At 39.2% G+C, this 18,153-nt stretch overlaps 1 long non-coding RNA gene across 1 annotated transcript; it reads right to left on the bottom strand.

The window, feature by feature from the left end:
• Positions 1 to 227: 227 nt before the first annotated feature.
• Positions 228 to 16,426, bottom strand: LOC134732649 (uncharacterized). Its single transcript, XR_010116012.1, has 4 exons — positions 16,192 to 16,426; positions 7,651 to 7,733; positions 5,025 to 5,256; positions 228 to 498 (listed from the first exon to the last, which is right to left on the bottom strand). It is a non-coding gene; the product is annotated as an uncharacterized lncRNA (long non-coding RNA).
• Positions 16,427 to 18,153: the final 1,727 nt, after the last annotated feature.

The raw sequence follows: 18,153 nt of genomic DNA, 5'->3' as shown, positions 1-18,153 counted from the left end.
TAGCCACCTTTTCACATGCTTCAAATATTTTTGAATAAGAGAAAAGAGCAGTACAGATAAAGTTGAAACCCCCGATCACCCTTCCCAGTCCAAGTCACCTTCCTCCCCAAAGACAGCCACTACCGTGAATTTGGTAAATACTCTCCATCCATATTTTTATACCTAAACTATATTTATGTTTCCGTAAAAAACCTACAGAATTTCTTTCGGTGGTTTTTCTAGTTTACATAACTGCTTTCATGCTGCAACATGCTTTATTTTCATTCAATATTGCTTTTGCACATATTGAGATACACACAGATCTAGTTTATTCATTATCTGCCAAATAGAAGTCCATTGAATGCCTACAGCATGATTTATTCATCTACTCTCCAGTTGATAGGCACTTGGGTTATTTCCAGTGTTTCTCTCTCACAGATAATGCTACGGTTACCATCCTTGTACATATCTCCTGTGCATGCATGTGAGTCCCCTTCTGTATGCACCTTGATTCCTTCCCTAGAAGCAGATAAAAGGCAAAGCTTAAACTCAGCCCCTTTTCTGTCCCAGGGCCTCCTCTGGTCCTCAGCCACCTGACCATAGTGACAGAGATGATGAGTGACCATCTTGTCCCTCACTGAGAAGGGACAGGGAGCTGTGTCTTTCATCAGCCCTGAGCCTAAATCTTTTATTAATTTTTAATTATAATTGGCATATAATAATTGTATATATGTATGGGTTACAGTGTGATGTTTCAATATATGTTTACATTGTATAATGATCAAATCAGGATAGTTATCATAGCCATCACTTTAAACATTTATCATTTCTTTGTTGTGACATTCAAAACCTTCTCTTCTAGGTTCTTGAAATACATACTGTGTTGTTATTTACTATAGTCACCCAGCTGTGTGATAAAACACCAGAACTTATTCTTCCTGTCTAACTGTAACTTTGTACCCGTTGACCAACCTCTCCCTGTTCCCTCCTCCTCCCTACCCTCCCAGCCTCTGGTAACCACTATTCCACTCTCTACTTGTATGAAATCAACTTTTTTAGATTCCACATATGAGGGAGATCATGTGGTGTTTGTCTTTCTGTGTCTGGCCGTAGGCCCAAATTAACCATCACATCCTTATAGTGGGATTTACACACATTCCAAGTTCCAGAAGGTCATTCAGTCACACAGATCTCCTTCCAGAAAAAGACGAGTTAGCCTTTGATTTGAAACAGGACAACCACAGCTTCTTGTGTTTTTAAAGACCAGTTCTTTTTCTTAATTGGCATCTGTCTTAGTCCACTTGTGCTGCTATAACAAAATACTGCAAACTGGATAATTTATAAAGAACACAAATGTCCCTCAGTGCAGTGGCTGATGCCTGTAATCCCAACACTTTGAGAGGCCGAGGCAGGAGGCCAGGAGTTCGAGATTAGCCCGGACAATATAGCAAGATGCCATCTCTACCAAAAGTATTTTTTAAGAAAATAAATTTTAAAAAAGAAATGTATTTCTCACAGTTCTGGAGGCTGGGAAATCCAAGAGCAAGGCACCAGCATCCAGTGTCTGGTGAGGGCCTTCTTGCTTTGTTCTCACATGTTAGAATGGACAGAAGGGAATTAACCCACCCCCTAAGGCTTTTACCCTGGCAATTAAGTTTCAACATAAGAATTTTGGAGGACAGTGGAGACAATAGAAGCATCTCTTCCCCCGCACACTCCTGACCACTCTCTCCTTGAAACCTGTCCTGAGTATCCAGCTCCTGGCCTCATCATTCTTTTCGGGCCCCTGCTGAGTCCTCCTTCTGTGTGTGATCATTAATGTCAGTGGTTCCCTACTTGACCTTTTCTTCCCACTCTACACTCTCTTCGGGCCATCTCCTCCCCTCTCAAAATCTTACCTAACATGCAAGAGCTTTCAAATCTTTATTTCCAGAACTGACTTTTTTTAACTCTCAAGTTTCTTATACCCAATCACCTGATGTTCCTCCACAGACACTCTGTGGAAAAACTTCTAGTTGTTTCCTAGTATCAGGTCTCCCCATCCTGTTTAGTAATTAATACGTGGACCCATGGATTCCTGAAATAAAGACTATATTCCCAGCCTGTTTTGCAGTTAGGTGTGGTAATGTGACTAAATTTTGGACAGCAGGCTGTAAGCAGAAGTATCCTGTGAAACCTCGGGAATGCCTCCTTACAGGAAGGGGACAAGCACCCTCATCCTTGCTTCTCCCTGTTCCATAAAAGACAGACCCGAAGCTAGAGTTCACATCATGGGGTGGAAGCCACTTATTGAGGATGGCAACAAAAGGTGAGAGAATCTTGGATCCCTGATGCCATGAAGCTGCTATACCCACTGTCCCTGGATTACCAACAAGAGAAAGGTAAAATAAAATGTCCACCTTGTGGGCTGGGCACGGTGGCTCACACCTATAATCCCAGCACTTTGGGAGGCCGAGGCAGGCAGATCACCTGAAGTCAAGAGTTCGAGACCAGCCTGGCCAACATGGTGAAACCATGTTGCTACTAAAAATACAAAAAATTAGCCAGGCATGGTGCGGTGTACCTGTAATCCCAGCTACTTGGGAGGCTGAGGCAAGAGAATTGCTTGAATCCTAAAGGCGGAGATTTCAGTGAGCTGAGATCACGCCATTGCACTCCAGCTTGGGCAACAAGAGTGAAACTCCGTTTTAAAAAAAAAAAAAAAAGTCCATCTTGTGTAAGCCACTATTTAGGGGATTTCTGATCTTTACAACTGAACCTAACCCTGATACCAAATGCCTCAAACAAATCCTGTCTGGAATCTCTCAACCCTGGAATTGTGAGTTTAATAGATAGTCGTTTCCTTATGGCTTAAGCAAGGATGAGTCCTGTTTCAGTGACTGTATTCTTTTGCTAGGGCTGCCGTAGCAAAGAGTCACAAACTGGGTAGCTTAAAACAGTAGAAAGGTTTTCTCTTACCAACTTTTGAAGGTTAGAAGTTCAAAATCTAGGTGTTGGCAGGGTTGGTTCCCACTGAAGTCTCTAAGGGAGAATCTGTTCCAGGCCTCTCTGATATGGTTTGGCTGTGTCCCCACCCAAATCTCATCTTGAATTGTAGCTCCTATAATTCCCACGTGTTGTGGGAGGGACCCACTGGGAGATAACTGAATCATGGGGGCAGTTTCCCCCATATCATTCTCGTGGTAGTAAGTCTCACAAGATCTGATGATTTTATAAGGGGAAACTCCCTTCACTTGGCTCTCATTCTCTCTCTTTTCTGCCGCCATGTAAGACAGCCTTTTGCCTTCCACCATGATTTGAGGCCTCCGCATCCACGTGGAACTGTGAGTCCATTAAACCTCTTTTTCTTTATAAATTACCCAGTCTCAGGTATGTCTTTATCAGCAGCATGAGAACAGACTAACATAGTTTCCTAGCTTCTGGTGGTCTGCTGGCAGTCTTTGGCATTCCTTGGCTGGTAGATGCATCACTGCCATCTCTGCCTCCATCTTCACATGGTGTTCCCCATGTGTCTTTAGCTGTGTCTTTTCTCCTCATTTTAGGAGGACACCAATCATATTATATTAGGCCCACCCGAATTCAGTATGACCTCATCCTAACTTGATTACATCTGAAAAGACACTATTTCCAAGTAAGGTCACATTCACAGGTACAGGGGTTAGGATTTGAACATATCTTGTGGAGTGGGACACAATTTATCCACAATAGTGAAATAAACCCCAAATTGACCTATAGTAACTAAAATCATATTAAAGAAGGATAAAGTTACCCTACATGGTTTCGAGACATACTATAAAGTTACAATAATTAAAACAGTGTGGTATTTGCCAAGGACTGGCAAATGGACCATTGGAACAGAATAAAGTCCAAAAATAGTTATATACATATTTGATTAATTGATAAATAAAACTGTCCATGAAATTCAATGAGGAAAGAAAAGTGTTTTTAAAAAGTGGTGCTGGAATAACTGGCCATCTGTACAGAAAACATTTTACTGTAACATCTACTATATACCCCCCATAAAAATTAATTTAAAATAGATCATAGACCTAAATGTGAAAGCTAAAACTATAAAACTTTCAAAATAAAACAGAAGAATATCTTCATGACCTTGATGTAGTAAAAGATTTTTTTAGACAGGTTACAAAAAGCACTAATTATTTTTTAAAATTTGAGAAACTAGACCTTATCAATATTAAAAACTTTCACTGATCCAAGAGACCATTAGAAAAAGACAAGCCACAGACTGGAAGAAAATATTGTAATACATATCTCTGACAAATTATTCATTTATTTATTTATTTTGAGACAGAGTCTCACTCTGTTGCCCAGGCTAGAGTGTAGTGACACGATCTTGGCTCACTGCAACCTCTACCTCCCAGGTTCAAGTGATTCTTATGCCTCAGCCATCCAAGTAGCTGGGATGACAGACATGAGCCACCACTCCCAGCTAGTTTTTGTATTTTTAGCAGAGATGGGGTTTCTCCCTGTTGGCCAGGCTGGTCTCAAACTCCCGACCTCAGGTGATCTGCCCACCTCAGCCTCCCAAAGTGCTGGGATTACAGGCATGAGTCACCACACCCAGCCAGGACTTGTTTTCAGAATATAGAAAGACCCATCTACAAAGTAATCACAAATAGACAACCTGGTGAAAATTAAAAATGGCAAAACATTGAAACATACAACTCACAAAAGAATATATATTAATGACCAATAATCATATGAATAGTCAAATATACAATTACCCTATAAGCTAGCAATTCTCCTACATATTTATCCTCAAAGAAACGAAAAACAATATAAAAAGGAATATTTATTCATAATAGCCAAAAGTTGGTAACAACGCAAATGTTCATCAAAAGAAGAATGAACTCACAACTGTGGTATATTCATGCAGTGGAATACTGCTCAGCAATAGAACAAACTACTGACACACACATGGATAAATCTTAGAAACAGTATGTTTGCAAGAGTGCTGCGGTAGGTGGAATAACAACCCCTCAAAGACGACCATCCTAATCCCTGCAATCAGTATGTTAGCTTACCTAGGAAAAGGGACTTCATATGATGAAGATTAAGGATCTTGAAATAGGGCGATATGCCTGGATTATCCACGTGGGCCCAGTCTAATCACATGAGTTCTTAGAAGTAGAAAACCTTTCCTGGCTGTGGTCGGAGAGAGAGATGGCTACAGAGGAATGGTAGAGATGCAACATTGCTGGCTTTGAAGACAGAGGAAGGGGCCATGGGCCAAGAAATGCAGGTGGCCTCTAAAAGCTGGAAAAGACAAGAAAATAAATTCTCCCCTAGAGCCTCCAGAAAAGGACACAGACCAGCAGATACCTTGACTTTGGTCCAGCAAAGTCCAACTCTGTTGGACTTCTAATATAAAAAACTTTATTGTTTATTAAATAATATGTATTTAAATTTGTGTTATTTTAAGCCACTAAATTTGTGCTAATTTTTTACAGCAACAACTAGAAAACTAACAGAAGTACATACTATATAGTTCCATTTATATGGATCCAAAGTCCAGATCTGTAAAACTGATCTGTGGAGCTATGTGTCAGATCAACGGCTGCTTCCAGGGTAAGGTGTTCCCCAGTGGAAAGGGGCACAAGGGAGATTTCAGAAGTTCCACCTTGATTTGGGTGACTGTTACATGGCAGTGTGCCTTTGTCAGAACCCATTGAACTGTACAGTTACGCACATAACTGTATATAAATATACCTCAGTAATACTTTTTTTAAAACAGGGGCAGCTATGCAGTTTGCCTTCCCTGATTATCAGGATCTTCTACCCATAAGCTCTATTCTGTTTCCTTTTTCAAAAGCAAGCACATGTGCTTCTTTGCATCCAGACCCACAAAATCACCATCTTCAAGCCAAAATGCCACTGTTCTAACCATCCTAAAAAGTCCCAGAAAAGCCTAAGATTTCTCTGGCAAATGGGTGTCCCTGGCACAGTCTGTAGGAAGGAGAAGCCACCCTGGCACCTGACACATATCAGACCCTTCACATTCACCCTCTGTCCTCCTGATGAACCCATGATGTCAGTATTAGGATCTCCACTTTACAGGGAAGAAAATTGAGTTATATTTGAAAAATAGCTAGAAGAGAGGGCTTAAAATGTTCCCAACACATAGAAACAAATACACAAGGTGGCAGATACCCTAAATCCCCTGACTTGATCATTACACATCCTATGCACATAACAAAATATCACACGTACCCATAAATCTGTATAACTATTATGTATCAATTAAAACTTTTTTAATTACAAAAAAATGAAGAAAACTGAGGTTCAAACAGCAAAGAACCCACCTGACATGACCCAGCTAATGGGATACCGTGCTTTGCACCCCATCTGTCTGACTCCTTAGTTGACCTCTTTCCATGACCCCAAGTGACCTTCCTCCCACACTGCCTCCCTAACTCCTGCTAACTGCCTGCTTCCTAGCAGGGACCACCAGTGATTTATAATAAATGAGGGACAAATGTAAGCAGAATGTTCCAGAGGAAAGAGCCCTCCTTAAAGAAAGCCTAGCATGGCTAAGAAGATGGGAGTTTTTAGAGAATGAAAAATATCTGTAATTTTTTTTTTACAGATTTCTGTGAATATAACTGACTACAACAAACATAATTGGGTACATTCACAAGGTAGTGAACATAACCAACTCCCCGCTCTAATCCCCTCTCACTCTTTCCTGTCCCCTCCCCATTCCCAGGCAACCGATGATCCATTCTCTGTCACTATGGATTGATTTGCAATTTTTAGAATTTTATATAAATGGAATCATGCAGTATGTACTCTTCCTATAATTAGTGTTTGAGATTTCTCCATGTTGCTGTATATATCAATAGTTCACTCCTTTTTATTGCAGAATAATATTCCATTGAATGAATACATCACAATTGTTTATCTACTCACCTGCTGATGGACATTTGGGCTGTTTCAACTTTGAGCTATTACAAATACAAGGACAGGCAGATGCTATTGTTTTCTCCTGGGTAAATACTTAAGAGTGGAAAGGCTGGTCGACTTTTTAACTCTTAGAGAAAGAAAAGCACTTTATTTTATTATTTTTTTTTTTGAGATGGAGTCTCACTCTGTCGCACCCAGGCTGAAGTGCAGTGGTGTGATCTCAGCTCACTGCAACCTCTGCCTCCAGGGTTCAAGCGATTGTCTTGCCTCAGCCTCCCAAGTAGCTGGGACTACAGGCATGTGCCACCACACCCGGCTAATTTTTTTGTATTTTTAGTAGAGATGGGGTTTCACCATGTTGACCAGACTTGTCACAAACTCCTGACCTCAGGTAACTCAGGTATCTCAAACTCCTGACCTCAGCTTCCCAAAGTGCTAGGATTACAGGCGTAAGCCACCACACCCAGCCTAAGAAAAGCACTTTAATGTGATTTTAAGCCAAAACAACCACCGCACTTCTTGAGCAGCCTCAAAACAGGAGTTTCCCCACAGCTGGGTTTTACAACTTCCTGCTGCCACCATCTGGGAATCAAAAAGACAAGTGGTGTCCTCAGGATCCACTCCCCGGGCCCAAGGTCTACCCTGCCCTCTCTGCTCTCTCCAGCAATGCTGCCCCCACCACACCACACCACACCACACCACACCACACCCACAGCCTGCAACCCATTCAAAGACCATTTAACTCACTTGGTTACCGGTGATGAATTTCTGAGTGGTTCAGCCACACCCATAATCAATGGGAATGAAGGAGAATAGGACTTAAACCTTTTCTGACAGAGGAAAAAAAAAATATTTCAAACGCTAGAAATAAGCTAGCACTCCATTTGCAACCCAAACCAGCTTTGCAAATTGTGATCTATGTCACTGGTGTTTTTGTACCCTGGTGCCTGCCACTTGGTAAGTATTTAATTTACATTTGTTGAGTGGATGAATGAGTGAACGATCACCACACACATTTCTCTAATTAGCAACAGTAAAGGTGCAGTTGGTTCCTAGTAAGAGCACTCTGAACTAAGGGTCAGAAGACCTGGACTCTGATATTTGCCCGGCCCATAAACTAGCTGTGTGCCAGGATGTGCAACCTTTCTGAGCCTCGGCTTCCTCACATATAAAATTAGAAAACAACCTGGCGACTTTAGCTTTTGGGAACATTTAAATAAGAGCCACATGCAAAAATCCTTCATTAACTATCAGTGTGTCACAAATATACAATATCAACATTTACAAATGTATTTACAAATGTATTCACAAAAATAACTAACAATATGCCTTTTTACATTGTCTTCCAAAAACACAAATCTGTCTCATACATTTAGGGCTGTGTTGTTCATGAGTTAAGGAAGAGCAAATTTACACCACCCCTAGTAAGCCAAGACACGGATGCAGAGAGGTTAATTGAGTCTCTGAAGATCACCCAGGGAGTCATTTTTTGGGCAAATTTGAGTCTGTCTCTCCCTTCTGAAGATACACAGTCCTCTTTCTCTCCACGTTTCCAGTAGCATTTTTCTGTACTGATGTCTCTGACACTCCTAAATGTGGAGACAGACTTTGTAAGACTAAGTGGAAAGCAAATGCGAATTTCTTCCTTGCACCAGTGAGGATGGTTCATTTGTGTGCTTGGTTATTTTATAAATGGTGTTAAACTTTCTCAGATAAAGACCACCTAGTTCCAATACATAGTCCAACACTATTAGAATACAATAAAGCTAACAGATTGTCAGGCTTCTGAGCCCAAGCTAAACCATCATATCCCCAGCGACCTGCACGTATACATCCAGATGGCCTGAAGCAACTGAAGACCCACAAAAGAAGTGAAAATAGCCTTAACTGATGACATTCCACCATTGTGATTTGTTTCTGCCCCACCCTAACTGATCAGTGTACTTGGTAATCTCCCCTACCCATCTCCACCACCCTTAAGAAGGTTCTTTGTAACTCTCCCCACCCTTGAGAATGTACTTTGTGAGATCCACCCCCTGCCCCCAAAACATTGCTCTTAACTTCACCGCCTATCCCAAAACCTGTAAGAACTAACGAGAATCCCACCACCCTTTGCTGACTCTCTTTTTGGACTCAGCCCGCCTGCACCCAGGTGAAATAAACAGCCATGTTGCTCACACAAAGCCTGTTTGGTGGTCTCTTCACACGGACACTTGAGACACAGACTATTAATGCAAGAGATTATCTTCACCACTGTCAGAAAAAAAAAAAGATATACAGAAATCTAAAATTCTTCGCTCACCTGACCCTTATTTGTCCTCCTCTGCTCCCACATCCACATTGCCCATCTGCTCTACCCAGAGCTTATTTTAGATGAACATCTGCTTTGGTTTGGAGTCGAGGTTGGGAATGGAGCAGTAAATCATGACTTTGTAAGGACCAGGCAGTGGAGTCTCCATCTTCTACTATCCCACAGCCCTGTTTTGTACATTCCAGTGTGATTACTTTACTCTTCCTTGTGTTCTAACACAGGTGCTCATGGGGTAGAAATGATTAAATGAACACACACATAAACTAGGCTGACACACTGCCAGCATCGTGTGAGTGGGGAGAAGTAGAAGAATGCAATATTCCTTGCTAAGTAGCATCTTTTTCCAGATTCTTCTGGCAGAGAAAACTTCAAGATGATCACACTAATTACAATGAAATATGAATAGGGTAATGATCATGTTTTCAATAATAAGAAACAGACTAGCTACAGGGGGTCCCAGGGCTATGGAAGCAGCACTCCTCATGACCCCATCCTGTCACACTTAGAGTGGGGGAGAGGAACCCACTCATTGTACAGCTAACCTCATGGCTTCCTGAATGAGATGTTTATCCTCTTGATTGCTCTTCAGAAAGATGACCTTTTTGAGAAGGAAACATAGTTAACTTACTAACTTCTTAAACATTTAGAGTTTGGGTAACTTTGCATGAAAAAGAAGCAATGAAATATTAAGCTTTATGTTGTCAAGGTAGTAGAAAATCTTAGCATTCAATAAAATCTACCATAAGTAAAGTTGGATATGGTAACTTATGTTAAATGCAGGGGGGAGGTCAGTGTGAGTACAGAACCTTCAAGCTCTCATTAAATGTGGCCCAACATCAGCAGCTGTTCTTTGGATCATCCCTAGTACACGTGAGCATCACTAGCACCAGGAATTTGTTCTCTAATTTCACTAAAAGGAAAAAAGACTCCCTGGAGAGTAGCAGCTGATTGAATGTCTTAGAGAAGGAAAAAAGATTACTTTGAAACTGGGATATCCTATTGTTTCCAGAAAGCAAAGATGTTTTTTGAAAATGTCTGGAGTACAGCAACTTGGGGTAGGCTCCATCTGCCATGTAATGACAATTTAAGTATCATCATCTGTATATGCAGTGGAAATCAGTGATTCTCAAACCTGAGAGAGTGTCAGAATCCCCTGGAGGGGTTAAAACACACACATGGCTGGGTCCACTGCCGGTTTCTGATTCTGTGGGTCTGGAGTGGGGCCCAGGAATCTGCATTTCTAATATGTTCCCAGGTGAAGCTGCAGCTGCTGATCCAGGGTCCACATTTTAAGAACTGGTATCCTAATTGAATTGAATGAGTATAAAGTATCCTAATTGAACTGAACGAGTCTGTGAGCACCTGTAAGTTCATTATGATACTCAACAGAGAAAAGTCTATATAAAATTTACAGAAAGGTAGTTATAAAAACATTATTACATATGTTAATATATTTGGAGGTTTGTGTCTCCTCTTAAGTACATGTTGGCTTATAAAGCATAGTTCTTCTGGAATCTGTGTAAGCAATAAGTGAACACACACACACACATAAATCCACAAGTTAATGAAACAATTCCAGGAAAAGCAGAAACTGTACCAAAAACAGAGAAATCTGATCAGCACCAGCTGTACACTTATAACAAGGTAGAAAGGGATCCAGTTGTCAATCAACACATATTGTATAATAACCAATCAAAATCTTTATATTCCAAAATGATTAACTAGCCAAATGGCCCAAAGAAGAGAGCTAACTTGGTTCCTCTTCTCCTGGAAAAGAAAACCTCCAAATGATTCATTGTAATAAGATACTCATAAGGCAGTAATGTGTTTTCAATTACAACATCAAACAAGGTGAATATATCATAATGGCAGAACAATGAGTTTGTCAAAGCCATTTGAAACCTAAACCAACATAATTTCTGAGAAATATACCAAATTTCAACAAACCAAAATCTGTGAGAAAGTCATCAACTTAAAATTCCCATTGATTAAACAAGGTGCAACTTAAGTATAAAAGGCACTTGGCTAATGATTCAGGTTTTGCCTTACACTGGACTATGAAATCAAATTGAGGTTTCAACCAAGAACCTCACAGATCTTGAAACTGCAGAAGATCTAATTTTTGTTTGTTTTATTTTTACCTTTATAATCTGATAAGATTACTGCAACTTTAGGGGGAAAAACAGAAATAAAATTGGATCAAATTGCTGTAATTTCAAATATGTAACTGAGAAGGCATAAGGATAAGAATAAGAACAGAGTAAGAATAAAAGCCTGTATATCTGCACAAAGCTAGCTAGCACGTGAATGCCAACAGTCGCTATTTATAATAACCCAAAATTGGAAACTACCCAAATGTTCATCAACAAGTGAATGAGTAAGAAACTTGTGGTATATCCGTAGTATGGAATACCACTGAGCAATGAAAAGGAATGAAGTGTTGATACATGCAGAAACACAGATGAATCACAAAAATATAATAAGCAAAAGAAGCTAGACATAAAAGAGTATTGTAAGATCTTTGTGCTATTTAGTATCTGGTTAAGTAGCTTTTTAGGTGTTTAAAACATTTATGAGAAGTTTGTCTACTGGACTGATGACTTAATCAAATATTTAGAAACATTTATAAGATGACTTCTAGTCAATATTGATAAGTATGAGGGATTATAATTGGTAAAAATTCAAACATTTTTATTTATTATTGTGGAAGTCCTATATACAGATGTAAGGAAGTATAAACTTTAATGAATAGAGGAATGCTAATTGTTTAAAATGTTTATAGGAATATGCATTGTTACATTAAATAAGGCATAATAGAAGAGACTGGTCCTAGCTTGCACAAAAGCCTCTTACACATTCAATAATGCATCAACATACATCAGTACAATTCACCCCCCATCTTTGTCAGTATAGGCACATGCATATGGCAGGGCTGTAATCAATGTTTATAGACCATCTGTGGTCTGTTGTGTCCACTTAATGATTTTTCACATATGTAATTTGACCTGTAGCATAGTCCACAGCATTGTCAATTTTTGAGATATTGATAAGGCATTCCTAGTATACCACAGTTTGACAGGCTTTTTCTCCACCAAGGGGCTTAAGTTCAAAAGCATGGAAGATTTTTGTTACCAACCGTTTCTTTCTTGCATTGTGCACTAGTGATAGCCAGACCCAGCTCAGAATCCCAGCTTCACCCTGTCATAGCCATGTGACCTTGCCCACCTGGCCTTTCCCATCTTCACTTATCCCAGAGTTATGGAGAGGATTACAGAGGCACTGCAGCGCCGGGCACATTGTAGCCAGATGTGTTGAACCCTGGATCTAACATAGTTTTCAGATGTTCTTCACTCTCACTAAATATGCTCTTAAGGGCAGCCAAGCCTTTCAATTTGAGTGTAATATTAACAGAGCTTCTGCTTGGGTTGCTTTTTATATTCTAGACGTAATCTGCTTTTCTTCTTTGAGAGTTCATTCAAGCTTACATTTCTCATACCTCAAACCAGTATTTTTCCCACTTTTTTGTTTTTGTTTTTGTTTCTTCACTCCTATGCTTGCCATCTCTGCTACTCCTTCCTGTGGACCTTCTAATCATTTGTGCTGTCTTTTCTATTGGGTACATATCTTTTCAATGTTTTCTTTAGGCATAGATTGGTGTATGTATTTTAAACAGAGTTGTATTTTATATACTGTTTATAACCTGTAACCATATGATCAGTTTCCATGTCTTTAAATATTATTTCTCATCATTTTAATAGGTATGTGGATAAACTGCAATTTAATCAGTTCCCCATTTTTTAACATTTAGATTTTTACTTTTTCACTATCATAGATATACTCTGATAAATATTCTAAGATCTATATTTTTAGACTCATCTATGATTGTTTCCTTAGAATAAATTTATAGATATTAAATTGCTGGGTCAGAGAAAAATATAAAATTCTAAGTCTTTGAGTGTGTATTTTCACATTACCTACAGAAAAATTATACCAAATTATGTTATACCTTTCTGCAGAAAACATAAGGCAATCTTACCACGTTGATGAATTTTGTGTGGACACTCTTGTACTGATCAATCTTTAGAAATTTTAATATTTTCAGTAAAATATTAACATTATTTCCTGACTATAAATAAAATGCTGAGCTCACATTTTACCAATCTGATACAAAAGAAGTGAATACTCTCTGAAATGTCACCTTTATTAAACCAGTGCTCTGTAAGGGCACCTTACAATGTGGTACCTGGTGTTTGTTTTTTTAACTTTTTAAATTGATACATAATATTTGCATATATTTATGGGGAGACATGTTTCATAAAAGCTCATTCAGTTGATTTGGAGATCAGTGTGTGCAGTGACCTGGGGGCATTCCTATCCCCTTGTTGCTCTGATTTGCCTGAGCAATGCCGACTAAGCACTTTGTTTCAACCACAAGGATCTGGGCTCTGCATAGCTATACCATGCCTTTTAGATTAAATCTGATTTCTTCCTTCAAGTGAACGCTTTACTCTTACAGCCAACAGGGCACAGAGTTCAGAGAAAGAAGATCATGTTCTACAGTGTTTATTAATACCCTAAAAGCACGTACCCATCTGTTTCCAGTTTGAAAGAAATCAAATTTAGGCTTATAGAAAATCAGGCACTGTGAATCAATCAATTAATTATTGTTGAGTGTTGACAATGTGCAATAACAAAACTCTTGTTATTACATAAACAAAATCAGAGGGTAAACTTAAAATACATTGGTAAATATTCTACTTTCTTTTAGGTTTAGTTACTTTTTCTGGAATATTGGATGAATGCTGGTTGAATTTTTTTTCCTAGATGCTTATTTTCCCTTAACCTGGAATAAGAAGACCATAAAATATCCTGTTTTTCCTCAAAAGATGCTTTTTAAAATGATGAAATTAAGTGTCTCATCATATAAGTATTGGCCTTATGTGTTTCTTCTGTGAAATACCAATTTATGTATTTGTATATAGACTGAGTGGCTTATAAACAATAGGAATTTATTTTGCATATTTTCCTGTTGAGTTGTGTTCTCTTCTTACTGATTTATAGGAGTTCTAAAATTATTTTGATATAGAATTTTTGTTAATGTGATACATCCTCTCTGTAGCTTATCTTTTGACCTTATTTAACACGTTGTTGATGAACACAAGTTTTTAATTGTTATGTAATGAAATTCATCACACTTCCATTCTATAGTGGGCTTTTTTTGTGTCCGATGTTTAAGAAAGCCTTCCCTACCCTCAAGATCCAAAGATATTCACCATTTCCTTCTGAAAGTTTTAATTGCTTTTGATATTTGAATGGTTAATCCATCCAGAGTTGATTTGCATGTCTGATGTAAGATAGAAATCTAATTTACTCTTCATATGGATAGTAACTTTCTCCAGTGCCATTTATTGAACTCCTCATAAATAACTCTGGAAATGCAAATCAAGCCCATAAAAAGACACCAATTTACATCCATTTGATTGGCAAAAATTAAGTCTGGCAACACCAAATACTAAAGTGGATAGATGAATAAGGTAGCTTAAACATTGCTGGCAAGAGTATAAATTGCTACAACCGCTTTGGAAAACAGTCTGGCATTATCTTGTGAAGTTGACATTCACACACCCTACTAATAACCCTGCATTTCACTCCTTGGTAGAAACCAAGGAAGACTCCGGCATGTGTGCACAAGGAGAGAGAGCCCTTTATGAGAATGTTCACCACAGTGATGTTGATTACAGCAACATATGGTAAAGCCTACACTCTGGAGTCAAGAAGGCCAGATTAATAAATTATGGTATATTCACACTGTGGAATACTATGTAGCAGTGAAGATGAATGAATCACAGCTAACTACAACAATATGAATGACTCTTCGTAATAAAAAAAAATTAAGTGGGGAAAAAGTCCCAGAAGATTATATATGGCATGATATCTGCAATGGACTAAATTTTCGTGCTTCCCCGGCTGCACCAAGAATTCATATGTTGAAACCCTAATCCCAGTGTGGGCCTGTGGGAGATAATCAGGTCATGAAGGTAGAGCCCTCTTGGATGGGATTAGTGCCCTTATAAGAAGAGGCCTGAGAGCTAGATAGTGCTCCTTTCACCTTTTGAGGATACAACAGGAAGATGGCAGTCTGCAACTCAGAAGAGGGTCCTCCCCAGGGCCCCACCAGGCTGGCACTCTGATCTTGGGCTTCCAGCCTCCAGAACTGTAAGAAATAAATTCCTATTGTTTATAAGCCACTCAGTCTACAGTACTTTGTTATATCAGCCCACACTGACTTTAAAAAATCTTTTTTATAAAAGTCAAAAGCAATTAAAATTAATCATTATGTTATTGACATGCCTATATGTGTGCTAGAAATATATTTTAAATCAGCAAGGAACAAAACCACAGAACTCAGAATACACTATGTCAGGTGAGCAGAGGTAGAGGGAGCCCAGAACTTGGGGCTCCCAAGCAAGGGCTGTGACGTGCTATAACACTCTCTCTGGGGCTCTGCAGTTCCTGGCCTCTCCAAGCTTGCAGGCACCACTGTTTCCACCTTGCCCAGACACTAGTCTGGATACAAGCAGAAGCCGCTTGTAGTATGTCTGGTCCAGCCATAGCCTCGCACAAAGTCATTGGCCTGTGCCGGTGCCTGGAGCTGCCCACCCTGCTGCAGCTGGCACACCTGGCTGTGCGCAGTGGCCAGAACCCGTGATTGCTCATTCACACACTCCCTGCCTCTCTGTGCCTGGCTTGACTTTGGCAGGAGTGGGATCCAGGCTGGTAGCACAAGCCAAGCGCAGCCTGACGTGCCGAGAACAAACCCAGTGGATGCAAGCAAAACCCAAGCAGAGGTGCCACTGGCCACAGAGGTTTCCGGCTGGTGAAGCGATATCCTAAGGATCCTGTGACAATCCCAGGAGGCACGAGAGGGGAGCCGGAAGTGACTGTGAAGAGAAGGAAGCTGATACAGAGTGCCTTACCGAGCACATTACCACTGTGAGAGGCTGGGCTTGAGCTCAGGTAGGAGACTCTGGGAGCTGCCGTGGAGCACTCAAGGCTATCCCACCTGACCGTCTGGGAAGCTGGGGTGTTCATCCTCCAGATCTCCTTTGTCATCCACCGAGGGCTGGTCCCAGGGCATTACTTCCCTGCCCCTCGTCTCCCTCACACTCAGGCAAAGGGGAAGCTCTCCCGGGGACAGACATGTGTATTTACAGTCAGACACCCGCCAGCACGTCCTGATATGAGCACTGCCGATAGGAAGTGGGTGGGGCACTGAAGCCTCGGCTACCAGGCAAGTCAGGACACGTCCGCTTCATTGCTTCTGTCAAAATTGAAGAAGGCGCTACTCAAGTTGTCCACAGACAGATGATTAAAAAGGCGTTTGATGGACATCACTCCATAATTTTTGGCATAAAATTGAGAAAAGTTTTAAGTTATTGAATGATACACAAATTACTGCTAATCTTCTCTCTGCCTTTTTATTGATTGATTTTTAATACATACTTAAAAATTTTTTTACTGCAGATATTTAAGGTTGACAACATGGGACGTTTTGATATAATGAAGTGGTTACTACAGTCAAGTAAATTAATATAGTCATCATCTCATATAGTTACCTTTTTTGCATATTTATTGGAATTAAGTTAATTAATATATATTGATTACAGCTATATCTCTGTAAAAATAGGGATAATAGGAATAAGTGATAGTCATCAGTATGTAATATTTAATCATTGGATACATGAACTAAAAGTTTAAAAGGCCAATAAAATTTTACTTTTATGTTGAATATTTATGAAAATATGTAGTATATTTAACTTGTTTTTAACATGCTTAGAGTCTTATGGTCACTGAAAAATTTTAAATTTCTAATTTCAGTTTATATGGGAATTTTCATTCTGGAGAACCATGTAATTCTGATCAATTAAGCAAATGGAGAATTTGTAGTGGAACTATAGGTTTAAGGAGAAAAAATAATGTGACATGTCCTACTGTAATTCAAAAAAACTGAAATCATACCTACCACATTCTCAGATCACAGCACAGTAAAAATAGAAATCAATACTAAGAAAATAACTCAAAACCATACAATTACATGTATGTAACCAAGCTGTTAATAAAGTGCTTGTTTGTTTGTTTTTTTTATGGATGATGAATGGGTGGATTTAATGGATGAATTGAGACTCCACTGGATATGGGTAAAACAGTGATGTAATTATTTTATTTTGAAATGTAAGTATATGTGGAACCCAGGAAATCACCTCTTTTGCTACTAATCCTATATGCTTACAATGAAAAAGTTTAAAAGTCGCCCCAAAAATATTTTAGGGAATCGACTACTTTAATTCCCAATCCCAAATTCCCGGAAAGAGGATCTGATTGGCCCAATGTGGACCAGAGAGCTCCCCCTGGTGGGATCAGTTGTGGCCAGGGAGGTGGTGTCACCAGGCTTGCTGCCCATCATAATGAGTCGAGGGTGCATGATCCAAACAGTGCCCAAACACGGGGCAGGTAGTCCCAGGCAGGCACCCCAAGAAAGCTTGACTATTTAAGAAAGCTTCCTACTTAATATGCTAGCGTTCCTTATACATACAACTCCAGTGTACTGATTTTTGTGCTGAAACCATTCTTTTAATATAAATTTTATATATTAATATTATATATTATATTATATATATTGAATATAATATTATATTATATTATATATGTAATATATAATATATGACATATATTATATATGTAATATATAATATATGACATATATTATATATGTAATATATAATATATGACATATATTATATATGTCATATATAATATATGACATATATTATATATGTCATATATAATATATGACATATATTATATATGTAATATATAAAATAAAAATATCAGCCTGGCATGATGGTGCAGGCCTGTAGTTCCAGCTACTCAGTAGGCTG

The sequence above is a fragment of the Symphalangus syndactylus genome, chromosome 15 (assembly GCF_028878055.3).
Source record: "Symphalangus syndactylus isolate Jambi chromosome 15, NHGRI_mSymSyn1-v2.1_pri, whole genome shotgun sequence".
Lineage (NCBI taxonomy): Eukaryota > Metazoa > Chordata > Mammalia > Primates > Hylobatidae > Symphalangus > Symphalangus syndactylus.
Note: the sequence above shows the minus strand (reverse complement) of the source record. Positions and strands in the feature narration are given on the sequence as shown.